Source organism: Myotis nattereri (assembly GCF_964212035.1).
Source record: "Myotis nattereri genome assembly, chromosome: 1".
NCBI classification, from domain to species: Eukaryota; Metazoa; Chordata; class Mammalia; order Chiroptera; family Vespertilionidae; genus Myotis; species Myotis nattereri.
Window position 1 is genome coordinate 75,936,004 of NC_138075.1, and position 16,832 is coordinate 75,952,835.

The 16,832-nt window shown below is 47.0% G+C and overlaps 1 pseudogene across 1 annotated transcript; it reads right to left on the minus strand.

Annotated features, from left to right (window-relative positions):
* Positions 1 to 9,376: 9,376 nt before the first annotated feature.
* Positions 9,377 to 9,799, minus strand: LOC308514397 (sterol carrier protein 2-like; annotated as a pseudogene). Its single transcript has one exon. The product of its transcript is annotated as a sterol carrier protein 2-like (transcript).
* Positions 9,800 to 16,832: the final 7,033 nt, after the last annotated feature.

Consider the following 16,832-nt stretch of genomic DNA (forward strand, 5'->3'; position numbering starts at 1 on the left):
GATGCATGGCAGCCCTGGATGGGCACCCAGGCAGAACCAGAAAAACAGTGAATGAGGGAATTTAGTAAGATGCAGTGTAGGGTGAGGAGTCTAATGGCTGTGAGACTGATCCATCAACCCCTATAATAGAGATGGAGGAGTGGACAAGGATCGAATTCAGAGAGGGCAGAATAAGTGGCCCTAGTGTCAATTAAAAAGGAGATCGGCTTACCTGTCACCACAGTCATTACCCGAAGCTCTGTCCTTGTGGTGTAAGTCTGTGGGGCCCTGTTGGGTCCTGGGCAGCTTCTTCGGTGGCCAGTCCCAGGAGGTCTGGGAGCTCCAAACCGGATCCAGAGGGCAGCCATGCTGGACTGGCTGAGGCCTGACCTGGAGGGCCTGACTACAGTCCAATTTCCAGTGGCCTTTCCTTCCGCACCTTGGGCAGGGCCAAGGCGGGGGTCTCGGGTTTGAGCAGGAATTGGCTCAGTGTCTTTCCTTGCTGCTTTTGAGGCATGGGCCTGGAGGCGGATTAGCCCCTGACTTACCCATGGCTGGAGGACCGGCACTTCGTTTGGGGTTCGTGAAAGCGGTGCCTAGGAGCTGGAAGGCCTCCTAATGGGCCTCAGCCTTGGCCTGGTCTCTCCTTTGATTTTGGATTTGGGTCTCCTCATCTCTATTATTAAAGACCTTAGGTCAGGTTAACAAGGTCTTTTTGAGGGGTTTATGGAAGTTTACAGTAAAGGTGCTCAGGCCAGTGGAAGAGGACCTGGGATGCCTCTCAATCTGTGAGGCTGGACGTAGAGGGTGGGGGCATAGATTCAGACTATGCCCTCAGTCCCAGCTGCTTCCCTCAGGGGTAGAATGGGCCCAGAAATGGAAGAGGCTGTTTTGGAGCTGACATTCTCAGGATTTGGGCTCTCAGAGATAGGGGAGAAGGAAGCTTCTGGTTAAGAGGGTCTGAAGAGAGCATTTTTCAATATGAGGAAGGTCAGAGTGAGAGAGAATGGCTACCCAGATAAAATCATTCCCAGCTACAACCTCTCGCAAAGGGAACTGGCCGGTCACCTGTGAATTTAAATTGCTGTCAATCATGGGGGCAGAGATTCGGCAGAGCCACAGAGGAAGGTGGGCAGTTAGAACTTACAGAGGGCACTGCATGGGGTACAGGATACTAGAGCAGGACTGTAAGGGGAGGAGAGAGAGCAGGAGAGGCGGCCTGGGTAGGCATGGGAGGGGTACCGGATTCTTTGATGAATGCAGTGGGGTTGGCAGAGAAAGATACCAGTTGCAGTTCAATTGAGTTTAAAAGCCGCAACCTCCCAAGGGCAGGGCAGAGGGGAGGAGGGACAGAAGGGAGGCAGAGCCTACAGATGCGTGTGTGCCAACTGGGGAAGTGGGGAGGGGGGGGGGGCAGGGTTGCTGTCCTGGTCTGGGGATTTGAGTTTCCAGCCGCTGCAGGGCGGGCTGAAGAGGAGAGGCAGGGTCAGTGGGAGGCAGAAGAAGGCAAGGCTGGAGCAGGGTCCAGCAGGGAGGGAGAGAGGGTGTGGAGGGACAGGGGCACGAAGCCGGCGGAGAACACAGGTGGCTTTCGCCAGGGGAGTTTGGGGGAGTTCTCCGGTGGAGGGGGTGGGAGGGCGCGGGGACGATGGCGATGCTGTCGCCGTGTCCCACACACCGCACATGAACCCACACCCACACACACAACACACACACTGCAGGCTCGGCGACAGCCCGGAGGAAGGAGGGAGGACAGGGCAAGGAGAGACAGCAGAAGGAACTTTGCGGGAAGGGCGGGGATGCAGAGGCAGGGAGCAGTTTTCAGTGAGAGAGAGAGAGAGAGACTTGGGCACATTTCCCAGTTCGCTGGCAGAAATTACTGAGATCGGTATGGATGATAAAGTCAAAGTCCCGTTTTCATATTGAGGCCATGCTACATTACAGAAAAAAGGACGCAGGTCCGGGGCAGGCCGAGTGTTTAGCCAGATCAGTGACCCGGCACCCTAGAGTGTGCTCAGGTCAGGTTTGGAATTTGGATTCCCCATGCTTGATCCCTGTGGCCTGTAGTGGGGTGAAAGGCTGGCGTCCCAGCGGTTTAATCCATGCTAGGGATGGATGGTTGGGCCTGTGGATGTATGGACATCTCCACTACTTCCCGAGGTCCGGAGGAGCCTTCCTGGAGGGTCCGGAAAAGGCAATCTCTGCCGCGGCCACGTTTTACAGACAGAGACGCCTGCGGGCAGGCGGCCACGTGGGACCGGCATGGGGTGGGGCGGGACTCACCGCTGATGTTGCCAAACTGGGAAAAGGCTGCTGAGCTGAAGAAATGAGGTCCTGATGGGTCCAGAGCCACAAGGACGGAGAGGCAGGCACCTCAAGCCGTGGAGGGACAGCCAAATGGAGTGCTCACGCCACCCGGTTTCGGCACCAAATGTTAGGTTAGGTGGCTCAGGAGGTGGTGTAAGAAATAAAGAGTCGAGTGAATCAGAAAAGGAAAGAAAAGAAAAGAAAAGAAAAGAAAGGAAAGGAAAAGAAAAGAAAAGAAAAGAAAAGAAAAGAAAAGAAAAGAAAAGAAAAGGAAAGAAAAGAAAAGAAAAGAAAATGTTTATTGCGTCCCTGGGAGACCCACGTACCCCAAAGACAGGGCATGTGGATTCTCACCAACAGGGAGGGGGGCGCTTTTTTTATACTGCAGTTGGGTGAGGGGCGGGGACATGAGCTGAGGTATTTAGCTGAGGAAGTTTCAGCTGCAGGGGGTCAGCAAGATTCAGGAAGGAGTCAGTATCTGTGTCTCCCAAGCTGATCTGTTAGGAAAGCCAGGGGGAGTCCATTATCTCATCACACATCTGCATATATCCGATCCTGAGCTCTCTCTGACCTAACAGAAGGGGAGCTTGATCACCTCCCGGGAAGCCATAGAGCTCCCTCAGGAATTGGGAATTAGTTGGGAATTGGGTAGATTGTTTAAACTCTGAGTGAATGTCTGGTGAAAGTGTGTGAGTGTGGAGGGAGGGGGCCTGCCCTCTCCTCTTCTTTGTGTGGCTCCACGACTTCGGTTACGGAGTTCGAGTGGGCCCCAACCTGCAGTTCCTCGATTCGTCATATGGCATAACGGTGATTTGTTGGAGACCGGGTGTAAGCTGACACAGTCCTTGCACCTGAAGGGGCTCGCAAGGCTGGGACCCTTACCCACACAGTTTTCCCAGACTTGTTTGGATGGTGGTTATCAGTAGAATGAGAGCAACCTTTGTAGAATGAGAACAGCCTTTCATGGCTTACCAAGAAGTCTGCAACTATTTACTGAGATTTGTTGTACCGAGAATTTGTCCTTCTGCTCTGTCTCTCCCTTAGAGATTAAGAGGAACAAAGAATACATTCCTCTTGACAGACCTGCTATTCAGTGTCTTGTGTATAAATAGCATTGTGTGGTTAATAAACTTGAGCTGTAGTTCTTCCGATCCCGCTCTCCTGTCTTTCTTCCTCAATTCCCACCTCCCTACCTCAGCCCAGTTCAACCTGTCAGGCTGGCCCTGACAGTGACTCACCCCCATGTGGAGGTGACCAGGCCCGGGGTGTATACAGGTGCACCTTAGCTAAGATGAATCTAAGCTCCCAAGGGATGCAGCCAGGCAGGCATCTGCATGAGGATCTGTGAAAACAGGTCAACCCCCACACCTTGTCTGTCTCTCGCTACCGATCATCATGGGGTCGGAACAAAGTAAACCCACTGTTCTCAATTGCATGTTGAAAAAAAAAGAGAAAGGGATTCATTTGAGGAATTATGAATAAACAGCTGTTTGTTTGTGTAGGACTAGCCAATTTACTACCGAAAAGGGGGACTGAATGCAGCTCCAGTCTGGGCTAGTCTACTGAGAGAGTGTGAGTACGGGTGTTTGTCTGCCTTGGCTGCTCATTAATTGGTTTGTGTGAAGTGAAAGCTACTTTGTTTTATTCTGCATTTCTGTTGATTTGCCTGGCTGAACGTTGGGCTGGACCCATGATGGTCTGTAAAAGTTTCTAGCAGCTGGAGATTTATTTATCTTAGAGTCTTTTGCTCACTATTAAAGGGGAATCAGCCCACTTAGCTAATAAAAATTTCTATCCATCAGTTGCTCTTACCTAGGTTGTAAATTTACTGTATTAAATTGAAGTTCTGGGGTAGATTTAAAGGTTATGATGTTAATGCTTTTGATTTGCAGAAATTCTGTGAACGGGAGTGGCCCACTTTCCAGGTGGGATGACCGGACGTAGGGACTTATGATTTAACCACTGCTTTTCAGGTTCACCATGTTGTCTATGGCTGGCCAGGTCACCCCGACCAAATTCCCTATATTCAAGTGTGGGTTGATATTTTGACTGGAAAACCAAGGTGGTTAAAGAGATGTCAGAATAAGAAAAAGAAATTGGACAGAGACAGACAGTCCTCTTGGGTTCGGCCCAGAAGGGGAAAACTCCCCCTGTTCTGCAAGATCCTGGTGAGGAGGCACTCCCAGGGTCAGGTGTCTCCCGTATGCTCCTCCACCCGCCAGTCCGATGGTGGCAAAAGACCCCGATCCAGAACCCCTGCCTCCTCCACAGCAGGTTTCATTTCCTCCGGAAACACCAGTCCAGGGCCCTGCTCCATTCTCCCCTCCTCGCACGGGGTGAGGGACGGCGTGTGGAGGCAGGGAGGGGGAGGGCTGGAGGGGCCCTGCAACATCTGCTGGTCCCGCGGCTCCTGTGTTGTCACTGCAGCGGGCAGGCCCTCCAGACCTGAGTCCAGACAGGCAGCATTTTGTGGTCTGTGTCCCCTTTTCTACCGGTGGCCTGTGCGGTTGGAGGGGCCGGGGTCCTTATTTCTTCCAGAACCCACAGGGGTTAATCTTTCTTTTGGAGTCTGTTTTTTATGATTGTCAGCAGCTGCCGCAAACCCTTTAGACTTCAGAAGAGAGAGAGAGAGGGTCAGGGCGGAAGGGAGGAAACTTGCTCTGGGTCCGGATAGACAGTCTACATCGGACCAAGACAGATTAGAGGCTGTGTTTTCCTTCAGGGGACCCGACTGGAACCCCAATAGTGACAGGGGAAAGGAGGCTCTCGATCGGTACCGCCAGACTCTATTGAGCGGCATCCGAGCTGCTGCTCAGAAACTCACAAACCTGTCTAAGGTGACAGAGATAGTCCAGGGGCCTAACTAGAGCCCGGCAGCTTTCCTCGAGAGGCTGTGCGAGGCCTATCGGGTGTATACCCCCATTGACCCTGATGCCCCGGAAAGTCGGAGGGCTGTCAATGTTGCATTTGCTTCCCAGTTGGCCCCAGATATTAGAAACAATTGCAGAAGTTAGAGGGCTTTGAAGGGAAATCAATCTCTGAGTTGGTTGAGGTGGCCCAGAAGGTTTTTAACAATCGGGAGGACCCGAATGGCAGGTTTAAACACCCGATAGAGAAGGTCCTCCTGGCCATAAGCGAGGAAAAAGGCCCAAGAGGCTGGAGAGACAACAAGGGCAAGAAAAGCCTTGTGGGAGAAATGGATTTCAACCACGGCTTGGGAAAAATCAGTATGCATTTTGCAGAAAGGAAGGACATTGGAAAAGAGAGTGCCTTGAATGCGTGGGGGAACCGACTCCCGTGTTGGTGGAGGAGGTGGATTAGGATTGTCAGGGCTCAGCTGGCCCCCGAGAGCTCAGGATAACCCTGACGGGGGGGGGGGGGGGGCACTCACTCAGGCCCTCTGGTGGGGAAAGGGAGAAAGAGTGAGCATTTCAGCTTCCTGAAAACAGCTGCCTTAAACCCAGCCACACTCCTTGAGGAGGAGGCAAAGGCCCCATTGCATGACTGTGAGGAGACACTTAATACCCTCACTTCCCTCCGTGAGGACCTTGTGGACCAGCCCCTGCAGATTCTGGATGAGACCCTCTACACCAGGGGTCCTCAAAGTTTTTAAACAGGGGGCCAGTTCACTGTCCTTCAGATCATTGGAGGGCCAGACTATAGTTTAAAAAAATATGAACACATTCCTATGCACACAGCAGCGACAAAAATACCTGGTGGGCTGGATAAATGTTTTTGGAGGGCCGCATGTGGCCCGCGGGCCAAAGTTTGAGTACCCCTGCTCTACAAGGACAGGAGCAGCTTCGTAGAGGAAGGTACCCGGTATGCAGGGTCAGCAGTAGTGACATGAGGAGGAGCCAGGGGAGATCTACAATCTGCCAGGATTAGAAAGAAGCCCTGGTGAGTGCCTCAGCACTCGCCCTGCCAGACCTACCCAGGGACTGCAGGGATATATCTCCTCACACTGCCCTTACAGAAGGACATGGGAGCCACCTTAAAGAAGTCTCCTGACCTCATGAGGAAAGGAAAAATCCTCCTTAGATACTTAACCTCCTGGCAGCCATATAGGAGCCAAGGAAGTGGCTAAAAGACCAGTAGGGCCCCTAGAAGTTCTCGTAGACCTGCCAGCATGAAGGCTCCCAGAGAAGCCTACTCATCTGCCAGAGGAGCAGAGGCTAGCTGAGAAACTAAGGGCCCGGGAAAAAGAGGCTGGATGGCTAATTCTGCCAGATGGGAGGCCTATAGTGCCAGAAGCCCTGGGGCAGACCATCGCTTCCCAGACCCACCAGAGTACCCACCAGGGGGAAATGAAGCTATCAGAACTACCGGAAAGAGAATTTTACATCCCAGGGCTCCAGAAAATATCCCAAGACTTGGTTAGAAGGTGCCAAGTGTGTGCCCGGGTGAACCAAGGGCCCCCTGTTATGGCTGCGCCGGGGCAGCGATTCTGAGGTCAGAACCCCGGAGAACACTGGGAAGTGGACTTCGCCTAGATACCAGGAGGACAAGGAGGGTATAAATAGTTGCTGGTTTTCATTGATGCCTTCTCTGACTGGCCTGAGGCAGACCCAACCAAGGCAGAGACAGCACAGGTAGTAGTTAGGAAACTCCTCACTGAAATTGTCCCCTGGTTTGGCCTACCACTATACATGGGGTCCGACAATGGCCCGGCATTCATCGCCAAAGTTACACAATCCATAGTTAAGGCCCTGAGCATTACCTGGAAATTGCATTGTGTTTATAGACCACAGAGTTCTGCACAGGTAGAGAGGATAAATTGGACCTTAAAGGAAACATTAACTAAATTAAAATTAGAGACTGGCGAAAACTGGGACAGTCTCCTTCCTTTTGCTCTCCTCAGAGCTAGGTGCACCTGTATATAAAAGGACTCACCCCTTTTGAAATTATGTTTGGCGGGCCGCCACCTCTCCTTTCCTGCCAAAGGGAGGAAGATCTTGCCCAGCTGTCTACCCAAAATTTGCTTAAGTCCTTCCAGGCTTTGCAGAGCAGCGCTACGTTGGCACAGTGGGTGGTGAGAGCCCTATAGGAGGAGGACGTGCTGAGATCCAGTTCAACGCAGCCTGCCTTCTCTAGGTGATGTTGTCTGGGTGAAGCGCCATGACCCTGGCAGCCTGGAACCTAGATGAGATGGACCCTACCAGGTGGTGCTGAACACTCCAACTGCCATCAAAGTCGCAGGAAAGAGGCACTGGATCCATCATACACAGGTTAAGAAGGTGAACGACAGCCTCAAGGGATGGCAGGTCCAGATGACCGAGACCCATTTCTCCTGACTCTCCTCGTCTGTCTGCCTGGCACTGGGAAATCCCCATCTGGCCAAAAATTACTTTTGGGAGGTCACATGCACTTTTGGTGGGACTGTTATAGGCTCTTTTGTCAGAGTTGGGGCGCCCTTCATCTGGACAGATCTCTATAAACTATTTGGAGAAAACTGGGGAAATTCCAGAACCAGGGGTTACAGGTGTGGCTCAACTCAATTGGCCCCTTGCGTCCCCTAGACAAGCCAGGGAGGCCAAGCCTGTCACAACACCCAGCCCCACTCCACCTGCAGCCACAACCCCGCCAGCCCTTGATGCACTCGCAGAGGTAGCAGTCCAACCACTCAGGGGTCATCAGGAAAAGCCTTAGCCAACTGTGAAAACGGCTGGCTGACCGAGAAGAGGCTAGAAAGGCAGAGGGCATTTGGTATGAGAATTTATTTTCCTGGTACCCCTGGCTAATTACCCTGCTCTCCTCCTTGGCAGAACCAGTTGTTCTGCTCCTCCTCGGGCTACTATTTGGCCCCTGCATTGCCAAATGCCTCCTCAATTTCATACAACATCGAATACAGGCTGTAAAGTTGATGGTTTTACACATTCAATACTCCAGGATCATAGAGGAGGGCGCTGAATCAAAGATTTGATTCGGGCATAAGACCAGTAGGGAGAGAGAAACCAAGATGGCGGCATAGGTAAACACCGGAAATTGCTGACTTCCACAACAAATTCAAAAATACAACTAAAAGACAAAACGGACATCATCCAGAACTACAGGAAGGCTGGCTGAGTGGAAATTCTCCAACTAGCAGGAAAGAGAAAAGCACACTGAGACTCAGAGGAGCTGCAGAGGTGGAAGTAAAGTGCAGAGGTACGGAGGCGCATGTGGCAAGGGCTGGCAACTGAGGACGCAGCTGTATTTTTTTTTTTCCAGGAAAAGCAATTTTAATTTTCTATTAAACATTCTTCCATTATTTTACCCCATATCTTACTGAGTTATAAGAAATAACATTAGCATTAGAAAAACTAGGAAGAAAGATAAATGTGGGTAATTATTCAACTAAACATATGAAAAGACAAATTATAATTGAACTTTATAAACTTAAATTAATGAGATAATTTTTAAACTGTGCATATCAAAGCAAATTTTATTAAAATAATTTAACACTGATTTTTCAGGAAGGAAACTATTTTAAAAATATTTTTATTTTAAAAATAGGCCTGTGTTCAGCTATAAAATTTCCCCCCAAGCTCTGATATTCTTTTATTTAGAGCTGGGAAGAAAATACCATTCTGATGGCACAAAATGCCAAAATTTTAATTGTTTTAATCCCAGCACAGAATTGTAAAAACTGTTAATGGAAAACAGATTAAGGTCATTAAGTGCACAACACTAATTTCTGGCCAGCTTCTGGTATTTGGTTTCATCCCTAGTTCTCCCAAGGAAAACTTAAATTGAATCTTCAGCAGAATAATCCTCAAATACACTTCATAAGCAAAATGTGAGCTTTTGTTTACATAGTTTTTGGATTTTGCTGTTCCTAATTTTATTCTGGAATTCAATTTTACCCCAAACCATAATTACCATATTAACTTTGTAATGCACAGTTGTATGCAATTCAGCAAAGCAGTAGTACACCATCAGCCTCTATTTACTCAGAGCTTAGGAAAAACAGGATTGGTCACACCCACTTAAAAACAAATCTCATGCTATTTGCCAATGCTTGGTTTCAGTCTAAGTTCTGACAGTGAAATACATGGATATATATCTGTAAGTCTCATTTTGATTTTCAAAGGTAGGCACAGGAAGTTTTTCACAGCTTAGCTTTGCCCAGCTGGAGCTGAAGATTCTGTAACTTCATAGCCAGACCCATGTTGCCAGCGATTTTCAATTTGCCTTGAAAGAAGGCCGACTGCGGATTCATTTTACCCATCATTAAAGCCATCAAGTCCTAGTCAGCCATTGTGATCATGCAGTCAGCCTTCTTATTTGAGTTGGGAAGCACTGATCCCTTGCCATTCTTCACATCCACCACCCAGGTGGCTTCTTGACCCCCAGGGCCATCCTTTACCTTGAAGGCAAAAATTCCGCCGATTTTCTTCAGAAACTGTTCCCCTTCCTCTTCAAGCTTCTTCTCCATCTTCTTAATGACAAGATTTGCTTTAAACCCTTCAACTGCAGGACTAGTTGGAGCACCTTCAATTTGATGAGTTCTGGCAGCTTCAGGGAAACCCATCTGTAGATCATGACAATGGCAGCTCCTCCTAAGCCCAAATTGTGCTGCAGAGCAACCTTTGCCCCAGGAAGTTATCTCTTCCCAGCTTCCCCTCGCAGCTGTCAGCAGAGCTCCGCGCAGCGGCTGTCTTTTTGAATCGGGAGGGAGTCACAAGCCCCCGACTGCTCTGAACTCCAGTTCCAGGAAGTCTCTGGGGACCCAGACTCATAAGGGGAGAGACTGGACTGTCTGGCAGTGGGCAGAACTCGGAACTCGAGGGCGGCTTTCTCTCAGAGGTGCTTGCAGCAATTACCGGGACACTGAGATGCTGGGCCCCTTAGGGCAGGGCTGAGGAGCAGCCATAGCTGCTTGCTCTGCCCTGCTGATCCCCTGAGACCCTGTCCCACCCAAGCTGCTGCAGAGGATTTTGCATATGAATGGCCTGGCCCTTTGCAATCTGAAAATTACCTAACAAACTGCAGCTGGGCCAGACAGACCCAGAACTTACAAGAGAAGGCCCAAGGCCCCACAGCAGCTTGCATTGTTTCACAGCTGGGCCTCATCTGGGCACCTCCAAACCCCAAACAAGGACGGGGAATCTGCAGATCTCTTCGTAGCTCCTGCTGGGTAGCCTCAGGCAGAGGCTAAATTAGCACCTCCTTAGATCCAAGGGCCAGTGTACCCAGTGGTCAGAGGAGGGCCATCCAGATTACAACTCCTCAGATCCATAAGGGACATACTCAGAGGGCAGACTCAGTGAGCACCAAAGCCCCACTGAAGCAAGTCTTGCCCCAGAAGGTTGACTTCAGCACAGAAGTTCTCCCACTGTAGACACAGCTGATTCTCAGCCAATTGGCCTGGAAGTCAAATCCTCCCAGTGATACCTACAACAATCAAGGCTTAACTAAAACAAGAATGGGCACAAAGCTCACAAAGAGGTGCACCAAGAGTGTCCACCTCAGGTAATTGAGGAGGCTGAGCCACTGGGCCCTGTAGGACACCTAGCACACAAAGCCACTCTACCAACACAGGGAAGCATAAAAAATGTGGAGACAAAGAAACAGTACACAAATGACAGAAATGGAGGAAAGCAAACTACTGGATATAGAGTTCAAAACCACACTTTAAGGTTTTTCAAGAACTTTGTAGAAACTGCCGATAAATTTAGTAAGACCCTCAAAAAGTCTGGTGAGACCCTCGAGGTTATGAAAAAGGACCAACTAGAAATTAAGCATACACTGACTGAAATAAAGGACATTATGCAGAGTTCCAATAGCAGACTAGAGGATCACAAGAATAAAGTCAAAGATTTGAAATACGAAGAAGCAAAAAACACCCAACCAGAAAAGCAAAATGAAAAAAGAATCCAAAAATACGAAGATAGTGTAAGGAGTCTCTGGAAAAGCTTCAAGCGTACCAACATCAGAATTATAGAGGTGCCAGAAGATGAGAGAGAGCAAGATATTGAAAACCTATTTGAAGAAATAATGACAGAAAACTTCCCCTACCTGGTGAAAGAAATAGACTAAAAGTCCAGGAAGTGCAGAGAACCCCAAACAAAAGGAACCCAAAAAGGACTACACCAAGACACATCATAATTAAAATGCCAAGAGCAGGAGGAGAAACCAAGATGGCGGCATAGGTTAACGCCGGAGATTGCTGCCTCGAACAACCACTTCAAAAACCAACTAAAAGACGGAACGGACATCATCCAGAACCACAGGAAGGCTGGCTGAGTGGAAATTCTACAACTAGGAGGAAAGAGAATATCATACCCAGACTCAGAGGAGGTGCAATGCTGAAGTGAAATACTAAGGTGCGGAGTGCACGCGGAGCGGGCTGGAGGTGGAGGGCGCGGTTGTTGTTTTCAATCAGGAGGGAGTTTCAGACTCTGAGCTCCAGATCCGGGCGAGTCTCTAGGGATCCAGACTCAAACGGGAGAAGCGGGACTGTCTGGCTTTGGTCGGAACTCGAAGGCAGCTTTCTCTCCGAGGTTTGCAGCGGTTGCTGGGACTCTGTGAGGCAGAGCCCCTAGGGACGGAACTGAGAGCAGCTATAACTGCTCGCTCTGGCCGCCCTGTAGATCCCCGGGGACCTGCCCCGCCCAAGCCCTGCGCAGAGCCATTTGCCGGATAGCCTCAGGCAAACGCTAGATTAGCACCACCCTAGAGATCCAGCACAGAAGCTCTCCCACTGCAGACACAGCGGACTCTCATAGCCAGTTAGCCTGGAGGTCAAATCACCCCCGATATTGCCGACAACAATCAAGGCTTAACTACAACAAGACTGCGCACAAAGACCACTAGGGGGTGCACCAAGAAAGCATAAAAAATGCGGAGGCAAAGAAACAGGACAAAACTGTCAATGGAGGATACTGAGTTCAGAACCACACTTTTAAGGTCTCTTAAGAACTGTCTAGAAGCCGTCAATAAATGTAGTGAGATCCTCAAGAAATCTAATGAGACCCTCGATGTTATGATAAAGAACCAACTAGAAATTAAGCATACACTGACTGAAATAATGAATACTATACAGACACCCAACAGCAGACCAGAGGAGCGCAAGAATCAAGGCAAAGATTTGAAATGCGAAGAAGCAAAAAACACCCAACCAGAAAAGCAAAATGAAAAAAGAATCTGAAAATACGAAGATAGTGTAAGGAGCCTCTGGGACATCTTCAAGCGTACCAACATCAGAATTATAGGGGTGCCAGAAGATGAGAGAGAGCAAGATATTGAAAACCTATTTGAAGAAATAATGACAGAAAACTTCCCCCACCTGGTGAAAGAAATAGGCTTACAGGTCCAAGAAGCGAAGAGAACCCCAAACAGAAGGAATCCAAAGAGGACCACACCAAGACACATCATAATTAAAATGCCAAGAGCAAAATACAAAGAGAGAATCTTAAAAGCAGCAAGAGAAAGAAACTCAGTTACCTACAAGGGAATACCCATACGACTGTCAGCTGATTTCTCAACAGAAACTTTGCAGGCCAGAAGGGAGTGGCAAGAAATATTCAAAGTGATGAATGCCAAGAACCTACAACCAAGATTACTTTATCCAGCAAAGCTATCATTCAGAATTGAAGGTCAGATAAAGAGCTTCACAGATTAGGAAAAGCTAAAGGAGTTCATCACTACCAAACCAGTATTATATGAAATGCTGAAAGGTATCCTTTAAGAAGAGGAAGAAGAAGAAAAAGGTAAAGATACAAATTATGAACAACAAACATGCATCTATCAACAAGTGAATTTAAGAATCAAGTGAATAAATAATCTGGTGATCATAATAGAATCAGGGACATAGAAAGGGAATGGACTGACTATTCTTGGGGGGGAAGGGGGTGTGGGAGATGTGGGAAGAGACTGGACAAAAATCGTGCACCTATGGATGAGGACAGTGGGTGGGGAGTGAGGGCAGAGGGTGGGGTGGGAACTGGGAGGAGGGGAGTTATGGGGGGAAAAAGAGGAACAAATGTAATAATCTGAACAATAAAGATTTAATTTTAAAAAAAAATGCCAAGAGCAAAAGACAAAGAGAGAATCTTAAAAGCAGCAAGAGAAAGAAACTCAGTTACCTACAAGGGAGTACCCATAGGACTGTCAGCTGATTTCTCAACAGAAACTTTGCAGGCCAGAAGAGAGTGGCAAGAAATACTCAAAGTGATGAATACCAAGAACCTACAACCAAGATTACTTTATCCAGCAAGCTATCATTCAGAATTGAAGGTTAGATAAAGAGCTTCACAGATAAGAAAAAGCTAAAGGAGTTCATCACCACCAAACCAGTATTATATGAAATGCTGAAAGGTATCCTTTAAGAAGAGGAAGAAGAAGAAAAAGGTAAAGATACAAATTATGAATAACAAATACACATCTATCAACAAGTGAATCTAAAAATCAAGTGAATAAATAATCTGATGAACAGAATAAACGTGATTATAATAGAATCGGGGCATAGAAAGGGTGTGGACTGACTATTCTTGGAGGTAAAGGGGTGTGGGGATGCAGGAAGAGACTGGACTATAATCATGCACCTATGGATGAGGACAGTGAGGGGGGGGGGGTGTGGGCAGAGGGTAGGGTGGGAACCGTGTGTAGGGGAGCTACGGGAGGTGGGGGGAAGAGGGACAACTGTAATAATCTGAACAATAAAGATTTAATTAAAAAAAAAAAAAAAAACACCAGTAGGGAATGTACTGGTGGCAGGGACCACGAAATGGAAAGATTTCTGAATGTGTTGGGGGCAGGAACTATGGCATAGAAAAATTACTGTTTGTTTTAAAGAAACAAAGTGGTATGATATGCTCCAGCCAGGTGTGGCCCTGTTTTCCTACTGAACTTTTACCCTGCCAGTTAATGCTTTGTAGTTCTTGCAAATAAAAGCTTTGTGGGATCCTTGGTCAGCACTCCAGCTGTGAGGCTCCCAGAGAGGAGAGATGCACTGTAGCCAGCTGGCCAGCTTAATAAATTTAAATTCTGAGTTGGTGGTCTATCTCGCTGATTGAACCTATAACAAGGTAAATTTAGATTAACATTTCAGCATTTTGTTATTTCAAAATATCTAATTCAATTTAGCAAACTCCCAAAGTCTTGGGCTGTCATTGACTGGAACCTATAATAGGTAGCTATTAAAATGCAAATTAGTTACATTCTTTCTGCTGGAAATGTGACTAGCCCCAAGGATGGGAAACCAGGAAGCAAGCTTGTCTTTAGAAGTTGCTGTCCTGTGGGAAATTTTTGGCCTATCTGCTTGTTCTGTTGGGAAAGGGGGTGTGGGGCGGGTGGGTAAGGGCAGTTACTCCCTTCCTCCATTAGAGATTGCCTTGGGAAGCCAACCTTCTTAATTAAAGGGTGTAGCCAGTCTTCACCTGGTCTACTTAATAATTTTTATAATTAATATATTATTAATCTGTGTTTCAGCAATAATTCTTGAGATTCAAATCCAATTACTATTATTTTAAGGCATATTCTTTAGCAAATTTTTGTAACAGAGACAATTTTACTGATTTTTCTTTTGGCAGCCTTAAAGTTAATTTTTGAACATGCTTCATTAGCATTTTAAAAACTATTCTTTATTATGGAAATACCAATCTTGTTGCTAGAACCTAGTCTGCATTTTTTCCTTTGGGTCAAATTCACCATCTTTCTTAAGAAATAACCAGTCTGGGGTTTTATTTTGTACCATCACAAAGACAGATTTAAGCCCAGCTCAAGACTTTATTAAAATCCAAAATTGGACTGTGTACACATTTTATCTTAAGCTTGTTTCTCTCCTTATGAGCACAGAAATCCCAGACGCATTTCTAAATTTTGTCAAACTTTTCATGGTGAGAAAGAGGCTTTAAATTAGCATACTCAGGCCCTAATTGGTTTGACTCAGTGGATAGAGCGTCAGCCTGCAGACTCAAGGGTCCCAGGTTCGATTCTGGTCAAGACCATGTACCTTGGTTGCGGGCACATCCCCAGTAGTGGGTGTGGAGGAGGCAGCTGATCAATGTTTCTCTCTCATCGATGATTCTAACTCTCTATCCCTCTCCTTTCCTCTTTGTACAAAAATCAATAAAATATATTTTAAAAAATTGCCTCCTGGAACAAATTTTAATCCACTCCAGTGGGTAAATATTTGATCTAGTCATTCGTAAGAAAAAGGTGAGTTTCCTTGTTAGCCAAGGGCAGTGTCCTCGGTTTCCTTATCTCTGCCAGGATCAGGGATCTTATGAACTAGTTTCCCCACCCAGTTCATTTGATCGCTATATAATTAGAACCAGAAGGAACCAGTGCACACAGCTGGAACTCTTCTCCAGGAGCAAAGAGGTGGAAACCATCTTCAGTTGGAGGGACTCTTCCCAATTTGGTAAGATTCTTACCCCTGGGTAATCTATCACTGTATTTTTTAAATATATAGATACTATTTTTAGCCATTTAGCTATTTCATTAAAACAATTTTTTCCCCCTTTAAGCACTATGGGCCCAACTTATGAACTAAGAAAGAAGGAAACAGATTCTAAAGTTTAAAATGAAAGCAGATTTCTTTTGGCATTGTGCATGCGTGCGTGCATGCATGCGTGTGTGTGAAGGGAGATCAGTGAGACTGGGAGCAAGTGGAGATTCAGAAGGAATTCCTAAATTGTGATAAAATACCCAAAGACCTGGGGAAGCCATTTGCTGAAGGGCATCTGGATGCCCCCAGAAACAGCCATTAAATGTGGCAGAGCAAGAAAAGAAACAAAAAGAATGCTTTTAGCTCTGTTTTCTTCTAATCTTACCTACTAATTTTTTTACTTAAAAAAGTTTTGAGCCAAAACCGGTTTGGCTCAGTGGATAGAGCGTCGGCCTGCGGACTGAAAGGTCCCAGGTTCGATTCCGGTCAAGGGCATGTACCTGGGTTGCGGGCACATCCCCGGTAGGAGATGTGCAGGAGGCAGCTGATTGATGTTTCTCTCTCATCGATGTTTCTAACTCTCTATCTCTCTCCCTTCCTCTCTGTAAAAAATCAATAAAATATATTAAAAAAAAAAAAAAAAAAAAAAGTTTTGATTGCTCTTTAAGAGCCAAGTGGAACACATTCAAGATCAAAAGAAGGTACACTAGCAGGATGAAGGGAAGAAAGAAGGAAAAGAGATAAAGGGAGGAATATGATGAAGTCATATTATGCTTTCACTTTGTGGGATACTGCCCTAGAATATATAAAAGTGTGAAGCTACATGTATGGAAATTAAACCATAGTTACTTATCATAGACTGTAAGTTAAGTCTCTGGCGTGTAAATTTCGATGAATCTCTTGAATACAAAACATTGCCTGTGGAAAGAGGAAGAGAATATGAATTCTTGTGAAGATTAAAGGATTGGTTTGAGACAGATGATAAAGTTAGTGTGAAGAACAGAGGGGACATATTTTGCTGACAAAAAGCTGACTGACACTTATGTGCTTGAATATGGAAGGTTATGTGTGAGTGAGTTTGACGACCAGATATGAGGTTCTAAACCCTTGGCCCAGGCTAGGCCCTGGGCAGATTCACTGCAGCACCACAAATAATCTGTCTCATACTTGT